The sequence below is a fragment of the Passer domesticus genome, chromosome 6 (assembly GCF_036417665.1).
Source record: "Passer domesticus isolate bPasDom1 chromosome 6, bPasDom1.hap1, whole genome shotgun sequence".
NCBI classification, from domain to species: Eukaryota; Metazoa; Chordata; class Aves; order Passeriformes; family Passeridae; genus Passer; species Passer domesticus.
In genome coordinates, this window is record NC_087479.1 from 61,379,295 (window position 1) to 61,397,798 (window position 18,504).

Sequence of the window (18,504 nt, forward strand, 5' to 3'; positions counted from 1 at the left end):
ACTTTAAGTTTCAATTCATCTGCCTAAGGAAAGGTACTTTCATTTTCTTCAGCCTCACTAAAACACAAAAGTTACTGACAGCATTAATTTGTTATAAGGTTCATTGATTTTCCTTGGGATCTTTGTAGGATGACATTCACTTTTTTAGATTCTAGAAACTAGCCCAGGTTTCATCCCAACGCTCCCAGACTTTAGGATATTTAAGGTAAATTTTTGTACTTTGTTTCCTTGCAGGCAATAGTACATGTCTCTTTTAGGACAGTGCAGTTGATGCCACTTCTGCAGTCACAGGCTTCACAATAGAATTAGCTGTGGATTTCTCAAAGGCAATTTCTCACTTGCCTTACTTTTTTTTTTCTTTTTTTTTTAATATAGGTCTATGCTTACCATTGAAAGAGAGTTCATAGAATAATGGCATATCCCAAAAAGTAGATGCTTTCAGAGTAATTATTTGTTTCTGAACTGTATGTGGCCTGTTCATTTAGACTTTGATATTTTCCTATTTGTACAAGTTACTTTTATATCTATATTAACCAGTCAACCTTCAAACTCAGAAACAGCTGATTTTGGAAGACCAAATTTTCTTGTAAATTGGCTCACACATCAGAATTGGTAGTTGAATTTAGATTGCAGTCTTCTATAACATTTATTCATGTTTTTAGCATGTATTCAGCAGAACTCTAGCCCCTGAGTGTGTAAACTTATAAAGACTTATAAAGTAACACATGAAAATAAAAATCAAGTAGAAATTGTCATATCCACACACAATAACTTTTTCTTCAAGATCAACCCTAAATATATATTTAGAGATCTGACCTGCACATAAAAATTGCCAGCTTTGATCCTATAATATATTATCATTTATGTCATGAGGTTCTAAGAGTTTGTGCTTAACAGTATGTTAAGTGATGGTACTTTTTATAATTCATTTTATGTTTCTCTTTGGTTGCTTTTAAGCCTGAAATTACGTTTTTATGGAGACATCCTTATTAGTTATACAGTAGTCACGAACAAGAAATATATACGATCCAGTTGTAGAATTGTTGGATTTAGTAGCAGTAAAGGTCACAACTATTAGTAGCAAAAACTTCTCCGTGCCATCTTTTAACCTTGACATTCAATGTGTGCAAATGACAGTGATGTGTCACAGCACATTCTTCAGCCTTCTATCTCTTCCAAAACTAGGGCTGAAATTACACTTTTCTTGGGTATCCATTTGTTCTGCTACAAATGGAACTAATTTCATTGTAATTTTTATTTACTTTGTAGAAGGTGGTTGCACTTCCTAATCATATATAGTAAAAACTCATTGACTGAGAATGAGATTTTGGCTAAGGAATTAGCTAAGAATCTGCTTTATTCTATCACTGAGAAAAAAAACCATGTTTTTGGTGTCTCTCACACCTGTAAGTGTATTTTTCTAAGTCTTCATTTCTCTCTAATTATATCTTGTTTGTGGGGTAAATTCTCAAAGCTTCATTGGAAGGAAAATCATTGTCTTTTTATCCTCCCTGTGGGGAATTCATTCCACTTGTTTACTGATATGTGTGGCAGACTGAATAAAATGATTCCTAATTAGCATATATGAAATAATCATTGGTCTATCTGGAGTCATAATTAATGCATTAGGAAGAATTTACTGAGTGTCAAGGAGAAAGACATTAGCATAAATGAGCTTATTTTAGATGGGCTGCAATTGAGACACTACTTTCCCGTAAGAATGTTTACCAAAATTAAGCAATAATAACATATCAATTTACTAAGAACCATTAGTGTGTATGGTCTGAGCTATTAACTTCAGCCCTGCTTTGAGCACTTTGATAGCTGGAAGAAGTTGTTGGCATTCAATAAAGACACAGTAGCACCAAGATTTTGGGGAGGAAGAGTGGAGAGGGTCCGTGGAGGCACAGAGAGGCTTTCTGCAATATGCTCATGGACTTTGAAAAAAGCAGATGCTGCAGAATCTTACCACACTGCCTGGTAATGCTGGGGCTTTATTGATTAAAACATGTCCCTCCTGAGAACATAACCCATAGACAACAGTGAAATAAAAATTATCCTTACACAAAGGTGCTTAAATAACTCTAATTTCTGTATTGATGCTCTGTGGCAAACTGCAAATTTCAATTATTTTCATACCATTTTTTCTCAGTCAGTCACCAGGCATCTGTTTGACTGAGAGTAGATTTTAATTTTTAGAGGGCTCTGTACATTAAAGAATGCATGCTCTACCCAGGGAAGAGGTGAGATTCAGGAGAATTAAAAAAGGCTATATCTCTTAGCAATTAAGTTATAGAACACACATCTAATATATTTCAGCATAGTCATCATTATACTCAATCTTAGAATGATAAAGTATATCAAAAAGATGTGACTACAACTAGACCCTGACAGTGGGTCCATAAGCAATTGAATCTGGCCTAAGTTCAGACATGAGGAACTGACTGAAAGAGGTTAAACCTGCCATAACCAGGGAGAGTCACCCTAGTCAAACTAGTGTGAAGTTAGTAGAAGTGAATTCCAGTATCACACTCACTTCAAGAAATGGTAATCCATTGCAGAATAATAAAATTACAATAACCCAGCAAGTTGGTATAAAATCTTTTAAGAACAACCATAATCCCTCATTAATTCACATGGGGAAAACAACAGGCTGGTTGATATCTTCTTCCTTGTCCCCAGCTTCTTTATCTCTTTCCTTTTGTTTTTCCTGTGAGACAAGTTCTGTTACTTGCTTTAAATCTTTGCAGTAATTTTTGCTTCAAATTCTTTCCTGTTGACTTATAAATAAATAAAACACCACATTACCAGTATATTGACAAGGTTACGGATGGAGACAAACCACAAAACATAATTACCATATATGTGTATGTATATATATACAAAGCATGGTCTTTTTACAGCTCAGCTAGAATAGATAAGTGTTGTGCTGGTCATAAAATAGGTGTCTCATTAAGCGGTATGCAAGATGACTGCCAGCATGGGAAATGCCTCTTTTGGTTGGTGAAGTCTGTGTTGTTATCATCAGAACACCCAGTATATTGATTCATTGTGGTACTGACTTCAGACAATGAATTAAAAAGACAAAAAAAACAAGGCAGTCTTGATAATGCACCACGGTTCAGATGAAGGCAGCCATTCAGATTATTGAACAAATCAGTACAAAGTGCAAGAAAAACCAATAGGTAGGGAAATTGTCAGAATCACAGTACTGGTAAAGAAAACCTATTTGGGCTAACTTGCTGCTGCCTTTACTGCCTTCACAGACATAATATATTTAGCAATAAAAGCCTTGCATGACCTTTTTTCTAATCAAGTTGTGAGTCTTTGTACTGGGGAAAAGTGATTGTGATATTCCATTTTGTTTGTGCCCCTTGAGGAGGAGATACCATATCCACCAGCATATCAGAAGCTCCACTTCCAGAATTGCATGCAAGCCATTGTTACAAGAACTGTTAAAAAAACACCACTGACAGTGCTGACATTTTGGCCCAGTGATAAATGCTGGAGCAAAATAGGACTATTTCCTTCAGAAAGGTCAAAGCCAAGGGAATAAATTAGTATAGCTCCTGTGTATGGAGTAAAGGTGGGGAGTTGGAATAAAGATTTGTCTTTGTTTCCCTTTTGTCCTTCTGAATAAGAGGATTATAGTTTTGTGCTTCCACAAAATAAACTAAGATGGAAAGAAATCCTCAAGCTTTATATTCTTTCTGTCACTGTAAATGTTCAGTCACAGAAATACCATGGGCTGTATTTCTTCATATTAGTGGGTCTTAGACCTCTGCTGCAACAAGGCCAACACACTTGTTAATTTTCAGCATCTACTCAAGCTGTTTTAAGATATCTTTAAGAGATTAATGTATATAGAAGAAAAATTAGAGAGTCTTAACTACCAAAAATGTAGTGGCTCTCAAAAGAGATTAATTTGTATTTCTACTCCCATGTCTTCTTCTCATCTTGGCCAAACATCTCTTTTCTGTTGTTCTCACTTCTGATGGAAGCTACTAAAAAGGTTGGAATTACTCCTCTGGTTTTGCTCACCTAGAATTTTTGTAAGCTGTAAATAACCCTCAAGTTACGAATTTTTAGGCACAGTCTTCCTGATAGATTGATAAAACTGAACTCCAGGTACTTGGAATGGGAATCAAGATGTGCTTTTGTACATTTCTGTTTCACACTGACTTTCTTTGTAATTGTTTCTTTTAAACATTGCAGTTGTTGGGCATTTTCTTAATAATATTTCATCCTTTAATTTGTTCTGAAGTATTATTCTGAGAATATCTGACTTTGCTATCAGAAGCTAGGATGACAGGTGTAGAGAATTATCCTCAGAAAATGTAAGACTTGTACAAAAAAACTTAAGTATTTTATTCCAAATTGTGAAGATGTTACGCCTCACTAGTGGGAGACTGTTAGGGATTCTTTGTGTGAGATTTTCCTGTTCCAAGAGAAGCTTTAATAGATCTTGACATTATTGCTGCTCTGCATTCAGAATGAAACCCTTGTCCTCCCTGCATCATTTCTGTGATGACTAGCAGGACAGTACCCCTCCTTTCAGCAGCAAGAACATTGCTTTGATAATTCTGTTCACTCTTCATCTCTGCTCTCTCCTTGCCTCAGTTGATCAGATGTCACATAAAGGGCAGCAAACTTTCTTTCAGGAGAGAACTAGGTCAGGATTTTATTTAGTCTGTGTATGAAAAAAAAAATTGAGAGTGAAGGATTCTTGGTGATGTGAGTAAGGAAGCAGACATACAGGCAGCCACAAACCTTTCTCTATCAGACACAGAACAAGTAAATTCCTTTTCAAACAGTGGCTGAATTTACTACTGACATTTAGTTAACTCCAAGGAGCTAGACCTGTTTGCAGCTTTTGGCCCTGGTGGTGGTAGCTCTCTTAAAGATGTCTGTACTTCTGCTAATCTGACTTCAAACCCCAGCGTTCTGCTTTGATTTCACACTTGCTATGTAATTGCAACTTAAGAATGAAAATGCTTTTATAATATAATTAATTCATAAAGCAGGTTATGGTCTTGCGTAATCAAAATGGTAAAACAGAAACAGCTCACTGCACTTCGAAACGCGTACTAAACTAATAAAAAAATTTTAGCATCATAGAATGCTAAGGGGTTGGAATGGACCTTAAAGATCATCTAATCCCAGCCCCTCCCTGCATGAGGGGAAGCAGAGTGGCAAGCTGTTCCAATGTCTCACCATCCTCACAGTACAGTATTTCTTCCTAATACCTGGTCTAAATCTCCCTCTTTCAGTCTGTACCCGTTACTCCTTGCCCTGTCACTGCAGTTCCTGGTGAAGGGTCCCTCTCTGGTTTCCCAGCAGGCCCCATTGGGTACTGGAGCATTGCTGTGAGGTCCTCATAAAACCTTCTTTTTTCCAGGCAGAACAACCACAACTTTCACCAGGGAGTGTAATTTCTAGGAGACTGTGGAAACTTTGAAATGCGTGATAACAGTGCAACCCAAATTACTCTGGACAGTGCATGAAACTAGCAGTAATTAATACATGTGGCTTGTATAATAAATTATGTGTCATCATAAATGTCATATTAGATATGGCAAAAAGAGCATTTCAGTTTTTAAGTAAAATGTATTGGTTCTCCATGTATTAGGTCCCTGATTCAAAATCACTTTTAGTTTCATGCATGGGTGTGGCCACATTTCTCTTTACAGAGAAAATCAAGGCACAACCTTCCAAGGATATTTTCTGCAAGTCACAGCAAGGAACCTCAGAGAAAGAAAAAACAATTCTTACCTCAATTACTGTGCCTGTGTTTGTGCACAAGTGGAATGTATTGTGGAAGTTTGTTTACATGAAGGGATTTGGTAATTGGATTCTGCGTGTTGATTCAGTGACCAGTTGAATCCACGTGTGTGTGTGGGTGTATGTGTGTGTGTGTGTGGGTGGGTGGGTGGGTGGACTGTGGGCTGACAGTCACGAGATCTTGTGGAGTTGAGTGCTTGTGCAGTTGCAGTTTAGATGTAGTGTAATATAGTATAGAATACTATAGTATTATGAAGTAATTAATTAGCCTTCTGATATCAATGGAGGCCTCCTCATCATTTCTCCCTGCCACGGGGGTCACCATGAATCCTATACATGGCATCCTGCACTTATTTTTAAAAATAAAATCTACACTGATTGGACCAAGCTACCTTATTTTTAACTGAGGCCTAACCATATATGCAAGGTGTTGTGAGATTTATACAATTGATCAGAGCTTCCTCCAGCCCATCAAATTCACTTCAGTCCATCTAGAAAGAGTAGATGCAAAAGCTTTTCTGCTCTGAATGACTGTCCAGCTAGAACAGGATTAATTTTTGCAGTAAGAAGGAAGGGGCATGGCTAGGATCCGGAGGTTATTCTATACCATTTCACATTGTTTGGAGGATATTTTCAATGTATAGTGCAGTATTAAATAACACAATTAGCTGTGTAATTAATCACTTAAAGTCATTATTTTTCCTACCCATGATATTAAACTGGACAGACTGGGGCATCAACTTCATCAAGTTCCAGTGTATCCAGAAACCAAGACCTGCTGTTTCTTAGTCCAGTCTTCCTGAAATGCTGTGTGCCATTCTGCCCCCTCCCCTTCCCAACCTCACAGGACCTCCTGTGGCTTTACACATCACTCTGAGGTTAACCAGCACCAGGAAATGCAGCTCAGTGCCATGGCCTTGAGGCTCTAGAGGCTGCCAATAGTATATTCATGTCTGTGGGTTGCTCCCAATCCAGTTTGTACTGGCAGGCAGCTGCTTTAGCCTTTTTGGAAACATGAAGATCCCCAGAGCAGCTGTATTATTAAATCCTAACTAGTGTGATTCCGAACACACAGTTTTTTTGGTTGGTTTTTTTTTTTTTTTTTTAATTAAGCACATTTTCATGGAAATAGGAGGGTTTGTTCTACAGAAAACAAAGAAGTGGCGTATTCCTCTTCTTCAACCCACCCCCAGTGTGTTGTGACAATTAATGAAAATTATTATTCTTCTGTCCCCTCCCACTTAATGGACTAATTCTTAAGCATATGAGGAATGTGAACTTGACCATAAATGAGTGGATACTGTCAATAAAAATCCTGCCCTGCTTTCAATGCCTGTGCATGTGTCACCTCCCCCCATCATTAATTTTCAAGCACTGAGATTGCAGTAATTTCTGCTTGTAAGTGGCATGTTGATGTGTTTATTACTCTGCAGTGGAGTTCAGGACTATTTCTCATCTCTTTTAGCAGTGCTCATCACAACCTCAATATCTACAGACAAGCAAAACTGCTCTAAGACCTGAAGAAGTTGATGCCTAGAGAAACAAACTTTCTTTGTTAATAATTCTTCAAGCAGCAACAGTATTTCAGACTTTAATATGAGAGTTGTGTGGATTTCAAACGAAGCATTTTTAAGGATTATTCTGCTCCAAACAGTGATTGCTGATTGTATTTTAATTGTTGTCTTTGGGAAATAGTACAGTTGTGTTCCTGACTACCTGAGAGCTTTGTGTTCTCATAAAGGTGATGGAGAAGATACTAATCCTACCAAACAATGCAGTGGGGCACTGTAACCCTTCGCTGGTTTCCTGCCTATTTGATGCATCATGCATGTTCATTTCCCAGTGTCAGCCACTTCTGAGCCAACATGGGCTCTGTGTGGGCCCCGAGTGTGCAGGACTTTGCTGTAATTGCTGCAATTGCTGTCTGCTGGAGGCTTTCTGTGGCAGACATCTCTCTGCTGGCATTGGCAGAAGAGTCAGACCAAAATATGGCAAATGGTTGATGCACAGATGCCTCTCAGTCCATGCTGCAGTAGGATGTACACCCTCTTTCATTCTGCATTAGCACAGTGAAAATTTGCCTTAAAACCTGGATTCAGAAAGATGCTTAACCTTGATTTGTGAGGGCTGTCCTTCAGTCAAAACTGCTGTCTGGAGAAGCAGGGACCCTCTGAATGAGAGCCCCTCTGGTAAGGAGAGTCTCTGTGGATGGCAGCGTGAGGTCCCTGCCCCTGGCTGTGCCCCTGGAGCAAAGAGTGCAGGCTGTCCCCAGGCTCCCTCTGGATGGCTGTCGGGCAGGTCGTGGAGCGTGCTGTGCCCTTGAACAGACCTTGAGCTCCTGCTGCATGCAGCCTTGATTTCCAAGGTGCTCAACTGCTCTGCCTTGTTAATGGGCAATGTGAAAAGAACTAAGGTCTGACACTGAAAAATCTGAAATACCTACACAGCATGTCACATTTTAGACAAAATTTTATGCTGTGGCTTTCATTGGGGTTTCATTGGAGTTTGAATTGCTAGTAAAAAATGAATCACAGAATGGGAAGAGCAGTAAGGCACCAGAGTTAGAGCACAGTTCTCACAAATTAATTTTATGGCTAGATGTTCAAACAGGACTGATCTGAAAAGTGCCAGATGAAGATTCACAGACTGTTGATAGCATCTTGGGTTTAGGATCCTTCCTGAATGACCCTTCCCGAGTAAATTGCATGGAACTGATTTTACTGCTGCAGAAAGCCAGAGGGAAGAGGCAGGACTGCCAGGACTTGAAGCAGAATTTTGCAGGGGCCCAGGTGATGTGAGCCTCAGGGCTGTGCCAATAAAGCCATAATGACATAATGACACCCTGCAGTACTGTACACCTCTAGTGACTAGCTCTGGCCTGATGGTTTTAAAAGGATAAAATAGTTTTGGTGTTAACTGATGGGATGGTACTCTTTAAAAGCAGTGTATCCCATCTCAGTGCTGGTAGAAGTTTCAGGTTTCCTGGTACAATAGATAATATAAAGAGTTTATCATTTTCATCTATTATGATTACACATTCCCATTTGATGATTCACACAAATGGAAAATTAGTGGATCCAGTTAAAAAAGGCTAAAAATCCCCCCAAAATAAGAGGTAACTAATATTTGGGTAATTTTTAAAGCCAAATTAAGTAATTTACAAACATATATGCACAATTAGAATACATACAAGAGTGTCCAAAGGGGAGCCAGGAGGATGGTGAAGGGTCTGGAGGAGAAGCCTTATGAGGAGAGGCTGAGGTCACTGGGTCTGTTCTTTCTTTGTAAGAAATTACCCATGTAATCTGAGCAGACATAAATGTTATGTAATTCAAATCCAAATTTAAGAAGTTAGAAACTTTTCTCTGTTTGTATTTTATGTATTAATTTTGTGTATGAATTTGTGTATTTTGTAGTTTTAAATGAACTATTGTTATGCTGCCCTCTTATGCTATCCTCCTTATAGAATTAATATGTAGTCATCCACAATGAAAACATTATTCATATCCTTCTGTAGTTTGAAAAGAATGGAAAGGATCCTTCCTTTTCATTCTTATTTTCAGAAGGTCATCTAAATCTGAGGAGTGAGAGCAAGACGATATGAATTCTGTCTTTGCTTTTTGTCACTTCTTCAGAAGCTTACTCCATTTTGTGCCTTAGTTTTACCATTATGAAGATATTCAGTGATTCTGGGCTTCCTACTGGAGATAGTTCATTAATATTTACTATCAACTTGAGATTCTTAAGTAGAAGGCTGTATTCAGATTTAAAAATATTACTTCTTTACAATTATTATTTCCATGCCAAAGCTCTATAAAGAAGCTTTGCAAAGCCACACACAGTGTTAGTGCTGCATGTAACTGTACAGGAAAAACTGTACTTCTTGTTCTTCCTACTACAGAACTTGTGATAAATATTTCAAATGGCAACGGTGTAATTATCTTTGATTAGTGACTGTGCTAACTTTAAAAAAAAATAAGGTAAAGCAGATGTTGATTACCAAGCGCTGATGTAGTGCTTTCATGCACAGCTATAATTCTGCTCATGAATATACATTAATCTTATGCACCAGTTGTTGTCATTATCTACAATCAAAAGACACTAACCAATGCTGTTTCATTCTGGAAATGTTTATGAAATGTAAAGGAAGTACAGTGACCACAGTGAAGGATAGTTCTGGATTATATAAAATCCTGCACTACTGCCTTTTGATTTTGCTGGTCAGGTTTTTTTTTGGATTTTTTTGTTTGTTTTTTTTCACTATCAAAATATTCTGAAATAAACTCTTACAGAGAAGGTAGTAACCAGAATAACATCGGAGAGAGATGAGAGTGCAAGAAAATGTGCAAAGAGGCGAGAAACAGCAGAGCTAGGAAATGATGTATGATGGGGAAACCAAGTGGTGCTGTCACATGAAAAGGGAATGTTTCCTCAAGCCCCTAGTGTTTGATTAGTCTGTCAGCACCCAGGAAAGCTGAGACCCCTGTACCCAACCATTCTGTCAGCATCCCATTGTGGGCACCCTTTAGTGAGCAGTGCTGCTGGATTCAGAGGGCAGCTTGAGTGACTTGTGCAGGGTCACACACCAACAGAGACACCTCCGCCTGTGTCCCCACACCTTTCTGTGACTGTGTTACCTGCTGCCAACAACTTCCAGCGCCCTGGGGAGGCTCATACTAACAGTTTATGGTAACATTATTAATAAAATTGTGACAGGTTGAGGTTCAAGGATTGCCTGGGATAGTACCTGACTGCAAAAACATATTCAAAGCAATAATTCAAAGTTAGCCTGAGGCAATCATTCAGCACATGTAGAGTAGAGTTCTTATCCAAGGCATCCCTACTGGGGAGAAGACAGGTTCCACCTCTTGACTGATCCCAAAAGTTACAATGGAGTCTTCCCTGACTTCCTTCTCCCCATTCTTTACTCACTTTTATACTACTTCTTTACATTTAGATGGACTGGACTGACTGGACTGACTTTGGCTAAACATTGTGCTCTGTGAGGGGTGGTTGTGCCTTGAGGTAGTATTACCTCTGAGGTAAGCTTGGGATGGAGATATTGTCAGTATTACACCTGAGGAGAGGAATTTCACTGTGGTTGCTGGCTCAAGAGAAGACATGCTCTTTCATGGCCCTTGGTTTTCAGTTGCTGTGCCTTTTATCAGCTAAAAGTACCACCGAGTTTCCTTCTCTGCAGCAGTTTTGGCAGAGCCTGACTTTGGTGTCTCCACTCTGCTCTATCCTCCCGTTGGTCTCCTTTAGGTATTATTGTGTGGGGGAAGTCAAGCATGCTGGCTGCATTCCATCCAGGGAGTCACATTTCCCCCTATATTTTCCATACTGTTATAGCTGTGTCTTTCCACTTCTCTTACATTATAACCCCAGTCTTTTCCCCACAGGTGCAGTCCCATATAGCCTGAATACTTAAGAGGAAAGAAAACCTCCCAGAGTAGTCTAGGGAGGGAAGGAGAAAGTGACCTACTGGTAAAAAGGTGTGAAAATAAAGTGCTTGGGTTAGGATTGAAATAATGTTATAACATTTAGATATATGATGATTTATAATTTATATCATGATATATCCTCGTTATCAGTATCTGAACTAATTGACTACTTTTGTATTCTAAGGAATGAAAAAAGCTACTTATGGAACACAATTCATTTTTCCTTGGAGTAAATATGTAAATACCAGCAGAGTACTGTGCTATAGAGATGGTAATTTCTCTCTACTGGCTCTCATGTGAGTTTACTGGGCTACCTAAAATGTGAATGGCCAAAAGTGAGGACATCCAAAATAAAATGAATCTCATTATTGGGGTCCTCCCCAGTTCCAACACTATCACTGTAGTTGTTGTAAAGTTAAAAAATAGCAATGGAAAGCTGCAATTAAAATCAGTAGGTCTCACATGTCACCTTGAGTGACAACAGGTTCTTGAGAGCTTCTGCTCTGCTGCACTTTCTCAGTTTTCTCCTGCATCCCAACTCAGCACCGTGCAGGCTGAAATGCTGGGCTTGGCATCACGTGTGCTGCTCCCTCCTGCTCATTTCCAGATCAGCTCTAATTGTTGCATCCAGTGTGCTGGGAGCTGCCAAGGAACACAAGTGCTGCAGAGCTCATAAACCCAGAAGAGCCTGGAGCCATAGTAGCCCCCCATGGAGCATTTACTTCTTTTGTTGCTTTTTGGATTTATCTCAATCTTGTGGTCCTTCCAAGACCACAGGTCTTTATTCTGTACTAGGCCATATCACACTTGATTGAAACTGCCAGATCTCTCAAATAATTTATTAAATATCAGTTTTCTTATGCAATTTTAGGGCAATCTGTATGTGAGGATTTCATTAGAAAGGTTCTTTCCTTTCTTTTTCCTCTTTTTTTTTTTTTTTTTTTCTTTTTTCTCCTTCAAATAGTCACAGAAGGTAAGAACAAGAACTTTCTGGAAACCAATCAGGGAAGAGTTCAGTCAGCAGATTAAGGCCTGTTTTGAGTTCATTTTCCTCTCTCATTACTCTGACTGCACTTTGGCAGAGCAAGGCAGACATGTGGGCTGTATTTTTAACCCAAATTTTTTTCAACAGCTGTGCAGCAAACTCTAAGAAGGCAACTGATTGTAGCACTGTACAACTTAAACATATCTGTGAACTGCAGGAGCTGTGTGATTACTCCCCTGGGTTTTCTAAACCAGATCTCAAAGTTTCTTACATACATTCTGTGTTTTCCTGCAGAGCTGAACCTGACAAAATGCTCTCAAAATGCAGTGAAGATGCTCATTATGCTCAGCATTGTGGTGGGGACAGCGGCACTTGGGTCCTCTCTCCTCCAAAGAACAGTGCAGGAAGGTGTTGACATTTCACAGTATATTGCTTCACCACACAATTCAGTCCCATCAAGTTGTTATATACAAAATAATTATCATTTCCATCACACCGAAGGAGTAAATCCAACTGCATAAACTCCTCATATGGGTGTTTGCCGGGGCACCAATTGTGGGTTTCTCTGGGTCTGGATTGAAGGCACTTGAGGCAGTAGTTCATGTTGGGACTCGGGTGTTTATTATTTCTTATCAGTAAAACAGTCTCACAACCATTAGTTCAGCAGCTTTTCATTAGAAGGCACAGAATGGCCAACAATCTCTTGTTACAAGGTCTTTTAAGACTAAACTATCCAATTAAGAACTGGCACCTAGATTATTTCCCCTTTCAACCCAATAACTGATCCTACAGAGCCTGCAATGTGGACTTTTCTGCCCAATTACAAAATGCCACCCAAACACATGAAGAAGAAGAAGAAGCATGAAGAACAAACCCAGGACAACACCCTGTGCCCTCCATCTTGCTCCCATCCACAAGATACTAAAAATCCCAAAACCTAAATTTCTCACCAAGTGATACACCTACACTACTATATAATCTATTGCACACTTTTGTGGATTCCAGACTATCTTGAAGTCTGGGAAACTTTCTCCATGAATGAGGGTCAAAGTCAGTGCTCCCCTGGGGGTCAGGGCACCCCAGAGCAGACAGAGAAATATTCCCAGTGCCCGGGGTTTCCACAGATGTTCCTTGTATCTATCAAACAGAAGTGCAAAATGCCATGTTTTTGCTTCCCCAAAAGGTACTGTAATTTTTACTGAAAGCAGAGGGAGGACGAAATACAGTTTCAAAGCAAATTCTCCTGGCTATTTTTTGACAGCGCGGGTTTAAAGGCATTCACAAGAAAAGCAGTGTGATTTCCTCTACTGGCAGGATTTGGTGTCATGTTTTTAAATGGACTCAGTGTTTTGCCCTTGCAAAAAGGGCAGAAATAGAAAGGAAAGGAAGAAAATTGTTTTGTACTTGTCTTTGAAAAAGATTAGACCAAGAAAATAATGAAGAACTGATACAATTGGGAAGCACAGTGGCTCAGGATTGCTGGCTGTGCATATTTAATTTGTCATGATAAGGCCAGGAAACACTTGGTTCTGATTTTTCTTTCAATAATTTCACATCTATTTGATAACTCTGAATGTAGTAGTAAGCCTCCTACTTTAACTGCATATGAGATACATTTCAGGTCTTATTCACAATTCTGGCTCCACAGCTCAGGACTGTCACTACTAAAAGATTGAACAAATGTACAAGAATTATTAATTCCTAAGATTAAAAGCTCACAATGAAAACCCAAGCAGATCCGTAGGGTGCTTAAGCTTGCCTAGCACACTAGGGGCTTTTTGAACAAAGTAAAATTACTTTTTTTCCCCCAGGTGACATCCAGGACACAGCTTTTCAAGGTCAAAGAGCTGCTAAAACTCATCCAGCCATTCTCTTTTTTAAAACATTCTAGGAGAAGGGAGGGAGCAAAGGTAAGCTGTTGCCTTTGTGATGTTCTCAGTTTGTTAAACTAGATTCACCATTGTATCTGTCCCCCTTTTTAGACTTCTTTATTCTCCCTAGGCTTCCAATTTAAGTCAGTGACTGAAGGCAGCAAAATGCTGGCTTCACAGCACTGACAAGAGAGCTTAGTTCAGTAAATTTGTCATTTAAAATTGTCCTATGCTCCCAAACTTGGGGCTTGAATACAGTCTGAATAAGATTCTTGAACTTTCTGAGATTATCATTCCGTGGGATGGAGAGGTTTTCTCAAATTCACTGCATTATACGTGTAAGAAGAATGAGGTGCTTTGTTGGAGTTACTCTTTCTGGGAATGTACTCCTTATCTGGTTCATATGAACAGTGTATTTCCTCTGCCTGCAAAATAGAGTTGTATCCATGCAGCTAATTTGAGTTCTAGCTATCTTGTAAAACCAAGCAGTACTTTTCTTCCTCTTTCTCATTAACTGAACTTGATATATAATTGTTGCTATTTTCTACCTGGTGGCTGCATGCCCACAATGATGGGGTTATGACACTAGCTCAGCTGGATTTAATGTAATACTTCACAGTCAGTGGCTTTCACTTTTTTATCAGGAACACAGTGGGGAAAAAAAAAGTTCCCCCATTTGGCACAATAAAACCTGATATGCACATTGCAGTCGCTGGCAGAGAGCACTGCAAAGCCTGACCTCTTGACCTCACTTCTGTAGGTACAGGGAACTTCTGGACTCAGGAAGATGGCACAGATTTGCTCCATCGTGTGGGACAAGTTTATCCCCTGGGCTCCACAGAAACAACTGCTTTTTTCTAGGCCAGAACCAGATCAGAATTATGTGCCCTCTGGTGTGCAAAATTGCAGAGCCAGTTGGAAAAGACATGTAAGATCATCGAGTCCTACCATTAACCCACCACCACCAATGTTCAGCGCTAAACCATGTCCCCAGTTGTCACATCCATGCATTGTTGAACACTTCCAGGGATGGTGATTCCATCACTTGGGCTCCCTGTTACAGTACCTGATCCCTCTTCCAGTGAGGAATTTTTTTCTAATAATTTATCAAAACCTTTCTTGGCACAACTTGAGGCCATTTCTTCTCCTCCTACCACTTGTTCCTTGGAAGAAGAAGGCTTATTCCCACCTGTTTATAACCTGGGAATTGTAAGGAGAGAGAAAGCCCCCCTGAGCCTCCTTTTCTCCACGCTGAGCTCCCCCAGCTCCCTCTGCCTCTCCTTGTGTTCCACACCCTTCCCCACCTCTGTCGCCCTTCTCTGGAACTTGTCCAGCACCTAACTCAACACATGGGTTGTCAATTTTTCTCACATAACAATTTGTGCAAAAAAAGGGACAAAAATATAAAAGCAGAGGCTGCATTTTAAAATGTATCAGTTAATTCTGTGTTCAGTATTAGACCAAGGGTACGTGTATGAATGCAATTTGTAACATTTAACAAAGCCTGGTTAATGAGTCAGAGGCAAAATTCATAACATAATTGCACTTGCAAAACAAATGTGCTATTATTTGCTGTTCATTTAGAGCAACCCTTCCTGAATAAACAAGTAGAATATTTACACATTGAAGTCTCTGTGTCTAATTGTGTTTGTGCATGTAGTTACATATTGCAATTACTGTTCACTGATGCTATGCATGCATTTTTAAAAATCTAACTTCATAAATTTATATCTAGCTATATTGCCTCACAGATATATGTGAGGCTTGTGTGTGTATATATACATTTATTTTATTTTTTCTCAAATAATTATTTTTTGACTAAAGGTGTCACAGTGATCCACCAGACAGTCAGACCCACCAGTTATGTACTGGCTTCTCTTCTAGAAAGGATCATATGGTGAATGACTAAACCAGGAGAAAATTCAGACATTGCACAAGGAAGTGAAGTAAAGGATGTTCACATGGAAAATGAGAAAGAAGCGGAACCTTAAAGTTTGAGGTAGGTTTTAGTAGTAGCTGGGATTTTTCCTTGACTAATAGTAATTCATTAAATTCTGATATTGAAATGACCCTGAGTCCTACTACACAAAACTATATGTTCAGACCTTTAATGAGGGAGTTAAAAAAAGCACCATTTTCTCCTTTAAAAGTTAGGTCTTTTATGACTGCCCCATAATGGAGTTGTAAGCAGTACTAACCTGACCCTCATCCTAAAAATTGGCCTTTTCCCCTGCAAGTGAATAGCATTAGATTTTGATTTTAAAATGCAGACGACTTTAGAACTACAGTTAAGGACTGTATAGAATGATATCTGGAGTACAAAATATGAAATAAGAATTAAAATATGATCTGATAAGGAATAGTAAGGCACAGCACTCTTTAGTGCCTTAGTCAGAATACATTAAACTGTTGAAAATATGCTTTAATTCCTCTACTTCAAAAAGCAATCAAGTCCATAAATTACAGGTAAAGGAGGGAATAACTGATGTGAAATCTGAAAGACTGCAAAGTTACCAGCAACCAGAACAAGATGTGGAAATCTTAACTAAAAAAAGAGCTATTAAAATGTGGAAAGTGCAGACTCCAGACAAGCCAAGAGAAAAAAAGTCACAGCAGATGGAAATGTTATCACCAAAAATCTTCAAGCTTATTTTCTCTTATTAGGTATGAATATAATAATATATATAAGTATCCAAGAAATGTTAAGTGTTTGTGAACTCTTTGAAAAGTTATCACTCCTTGGTGGCAGATCTACAATAATAAAAACCTGAATTTCTGTTCACATTGTTTGTATGGTTAAAGAAGAATTTCAAAGAAAAGGAGCTAATTTCTTGCCACCTGTCACTTCCCCTTTTGTGACTGAAAATCTTTAATTTGGGCTTGGAAATTTTCATTCAGTCATATTTTGCTCCTGGAAGACCTTTTGGTGTTTTTAACTTTTTAAAATCTTTAAAAGAAAAAAATTACCTTTTTTTTTTATTTCCTGAACATGAGCATGCCAATGGGGCTATTTGGATTACTATGTGAAAATTCCTCAATCTCTTTCCAGAATCGCATTGTAAAGAATAGTGAGAAAGATAAGCAGTAGAGCTCTACTAGGGGAATAGTTTCTGTGAGGTGCTTTGTGGCTCTAGTGTGAAACCAGCTAACATTACAAAATGACTGAATAAAACAATAGCAAGTAACTTCTTTGATCCCTTTCCCTCAGGATATGTGCAATCTAGACTACTACAACCACATACATTCACTGTTCTAAAGCATCAGCACCATAATATTGGGGTAGATGTTATAGTATTTATCTAAACATATATGAAATACATTTCAGAAATGCATCTCACTACACAGGATTCCAAATCACTTTATAGAATAATTTTAAATTAGTCTAGAAATACAGAGAAAGCTTTCTGGTGCACGGGGAACCACCTTACCAGCATTCAGCAACACACAGATCCCTACTGCTAGAGAAACCACCCTTTAGGTTCTTTTACAGAGGGCTGAAGACAGGGTATCTCAGAGGAAGTCAGGAAGGAAAACAGTGGAGGATGCTGTGATGGGGAAATGGGTAGCTCAGGGTCAGACAGACATACTTGCTGTGTTAGCCCCTGATGACTCCTTTTAGTGTCCACAAGCAAAGGAAACTGAAGCACCACAGCAACCACTGCCTGCAACTGTGCCTGCAGTATATTTTTCTCACCACAGAATGCACAAATCTTATTTTTATTTATTTAAATGGTTAAATCCAAAATATTGATTCCCAAAAGCCTTCCCCACTGACTAGTAAAGCCTGCAGATACCTACTTGTCCACTAACTAGGATACCTCAGTAGTTGTCTACTGAACACAGAAGTCTTTTCTGAGTAGCATGGTGTTTAATCTCCAGCAGGATTCAGAAATACGATTTTTCCCTTCCCATAAAACCTGCAAAGACTGTTCAAATGAATACACTTATAACAGAAAGCCAAGTGAGATTTGTGCTGAAGACAGAGGAAAGGAAGAAGAAATGTGTTGTGCATGTCCCTTATTTTTTACTTAGAACCTGGTGTTTATAGGTTCTACCCAGAGGATGAGAAACTGAGCTTCAAATCCTCCTATTGTTTGTTTAAAGCAGGAGTTTGTTTCTAGGAGCATGTGTTTCTACAGTCTGAGATAAACTTCTTACCATTTCTGCTATCAAAGCCTTCCTGCAGCCCTTGCCTTCTTAGCAGGTGAAACTTAAGCCCATCTCTTTAGGATTCCCTGCCAAGAGTTTAGATCATTGAGACTGCAAGCATCTCTGGATTAATATAATTTCAGCACTTGTGTGGAGAAGATGATGGTGTGGATAATAGCAGGGCACTTAGGGTTAGGTATGGTGATGCTTTGCCTATCTCTCTTACATGGATCAAGTCACTGAGACAATTGCTTTGGTCCTCCCTGGTTAAAAA

The 18,504-nt window shown here is 38.9% G+C and overlaps 1 long non-coding RNA gene across 10 annotated transcripts in view; it reads left to right on the forward strand.

The window, feature by feature from the left end:
• LOC135303928 (uncharacterized) overlaps window positions 1-18,504 on the forward strand; it is a 77,412-nt gene that overhangs the window by 42,234 nt on the left and 16,674 nt on the right. For 6 of the 10 annotated variants that reach the window (XR_010365345.1, XR_010365347.1, XR_010365350.1 and 3 more), the window contains 3 exons: window positions 14,022-14,120; window positions 15,966-16,080; window positions 16,548-16,745. This is a non-coding gene — a long non-coding RNA (uncharacterized LOC135303928). Of the gene's footprint in view, window positions 1-14,021; window positions 14,121-15,905; window positions 16,081-16,547; window positions 16,746-18,504 lie in introns of all 10 variants that reach the window. The other 4 variants (XR_010365342.1, XR_010365346.1, XR_010365344.1 and 1 more) reach the window with 3 other exon arrangements.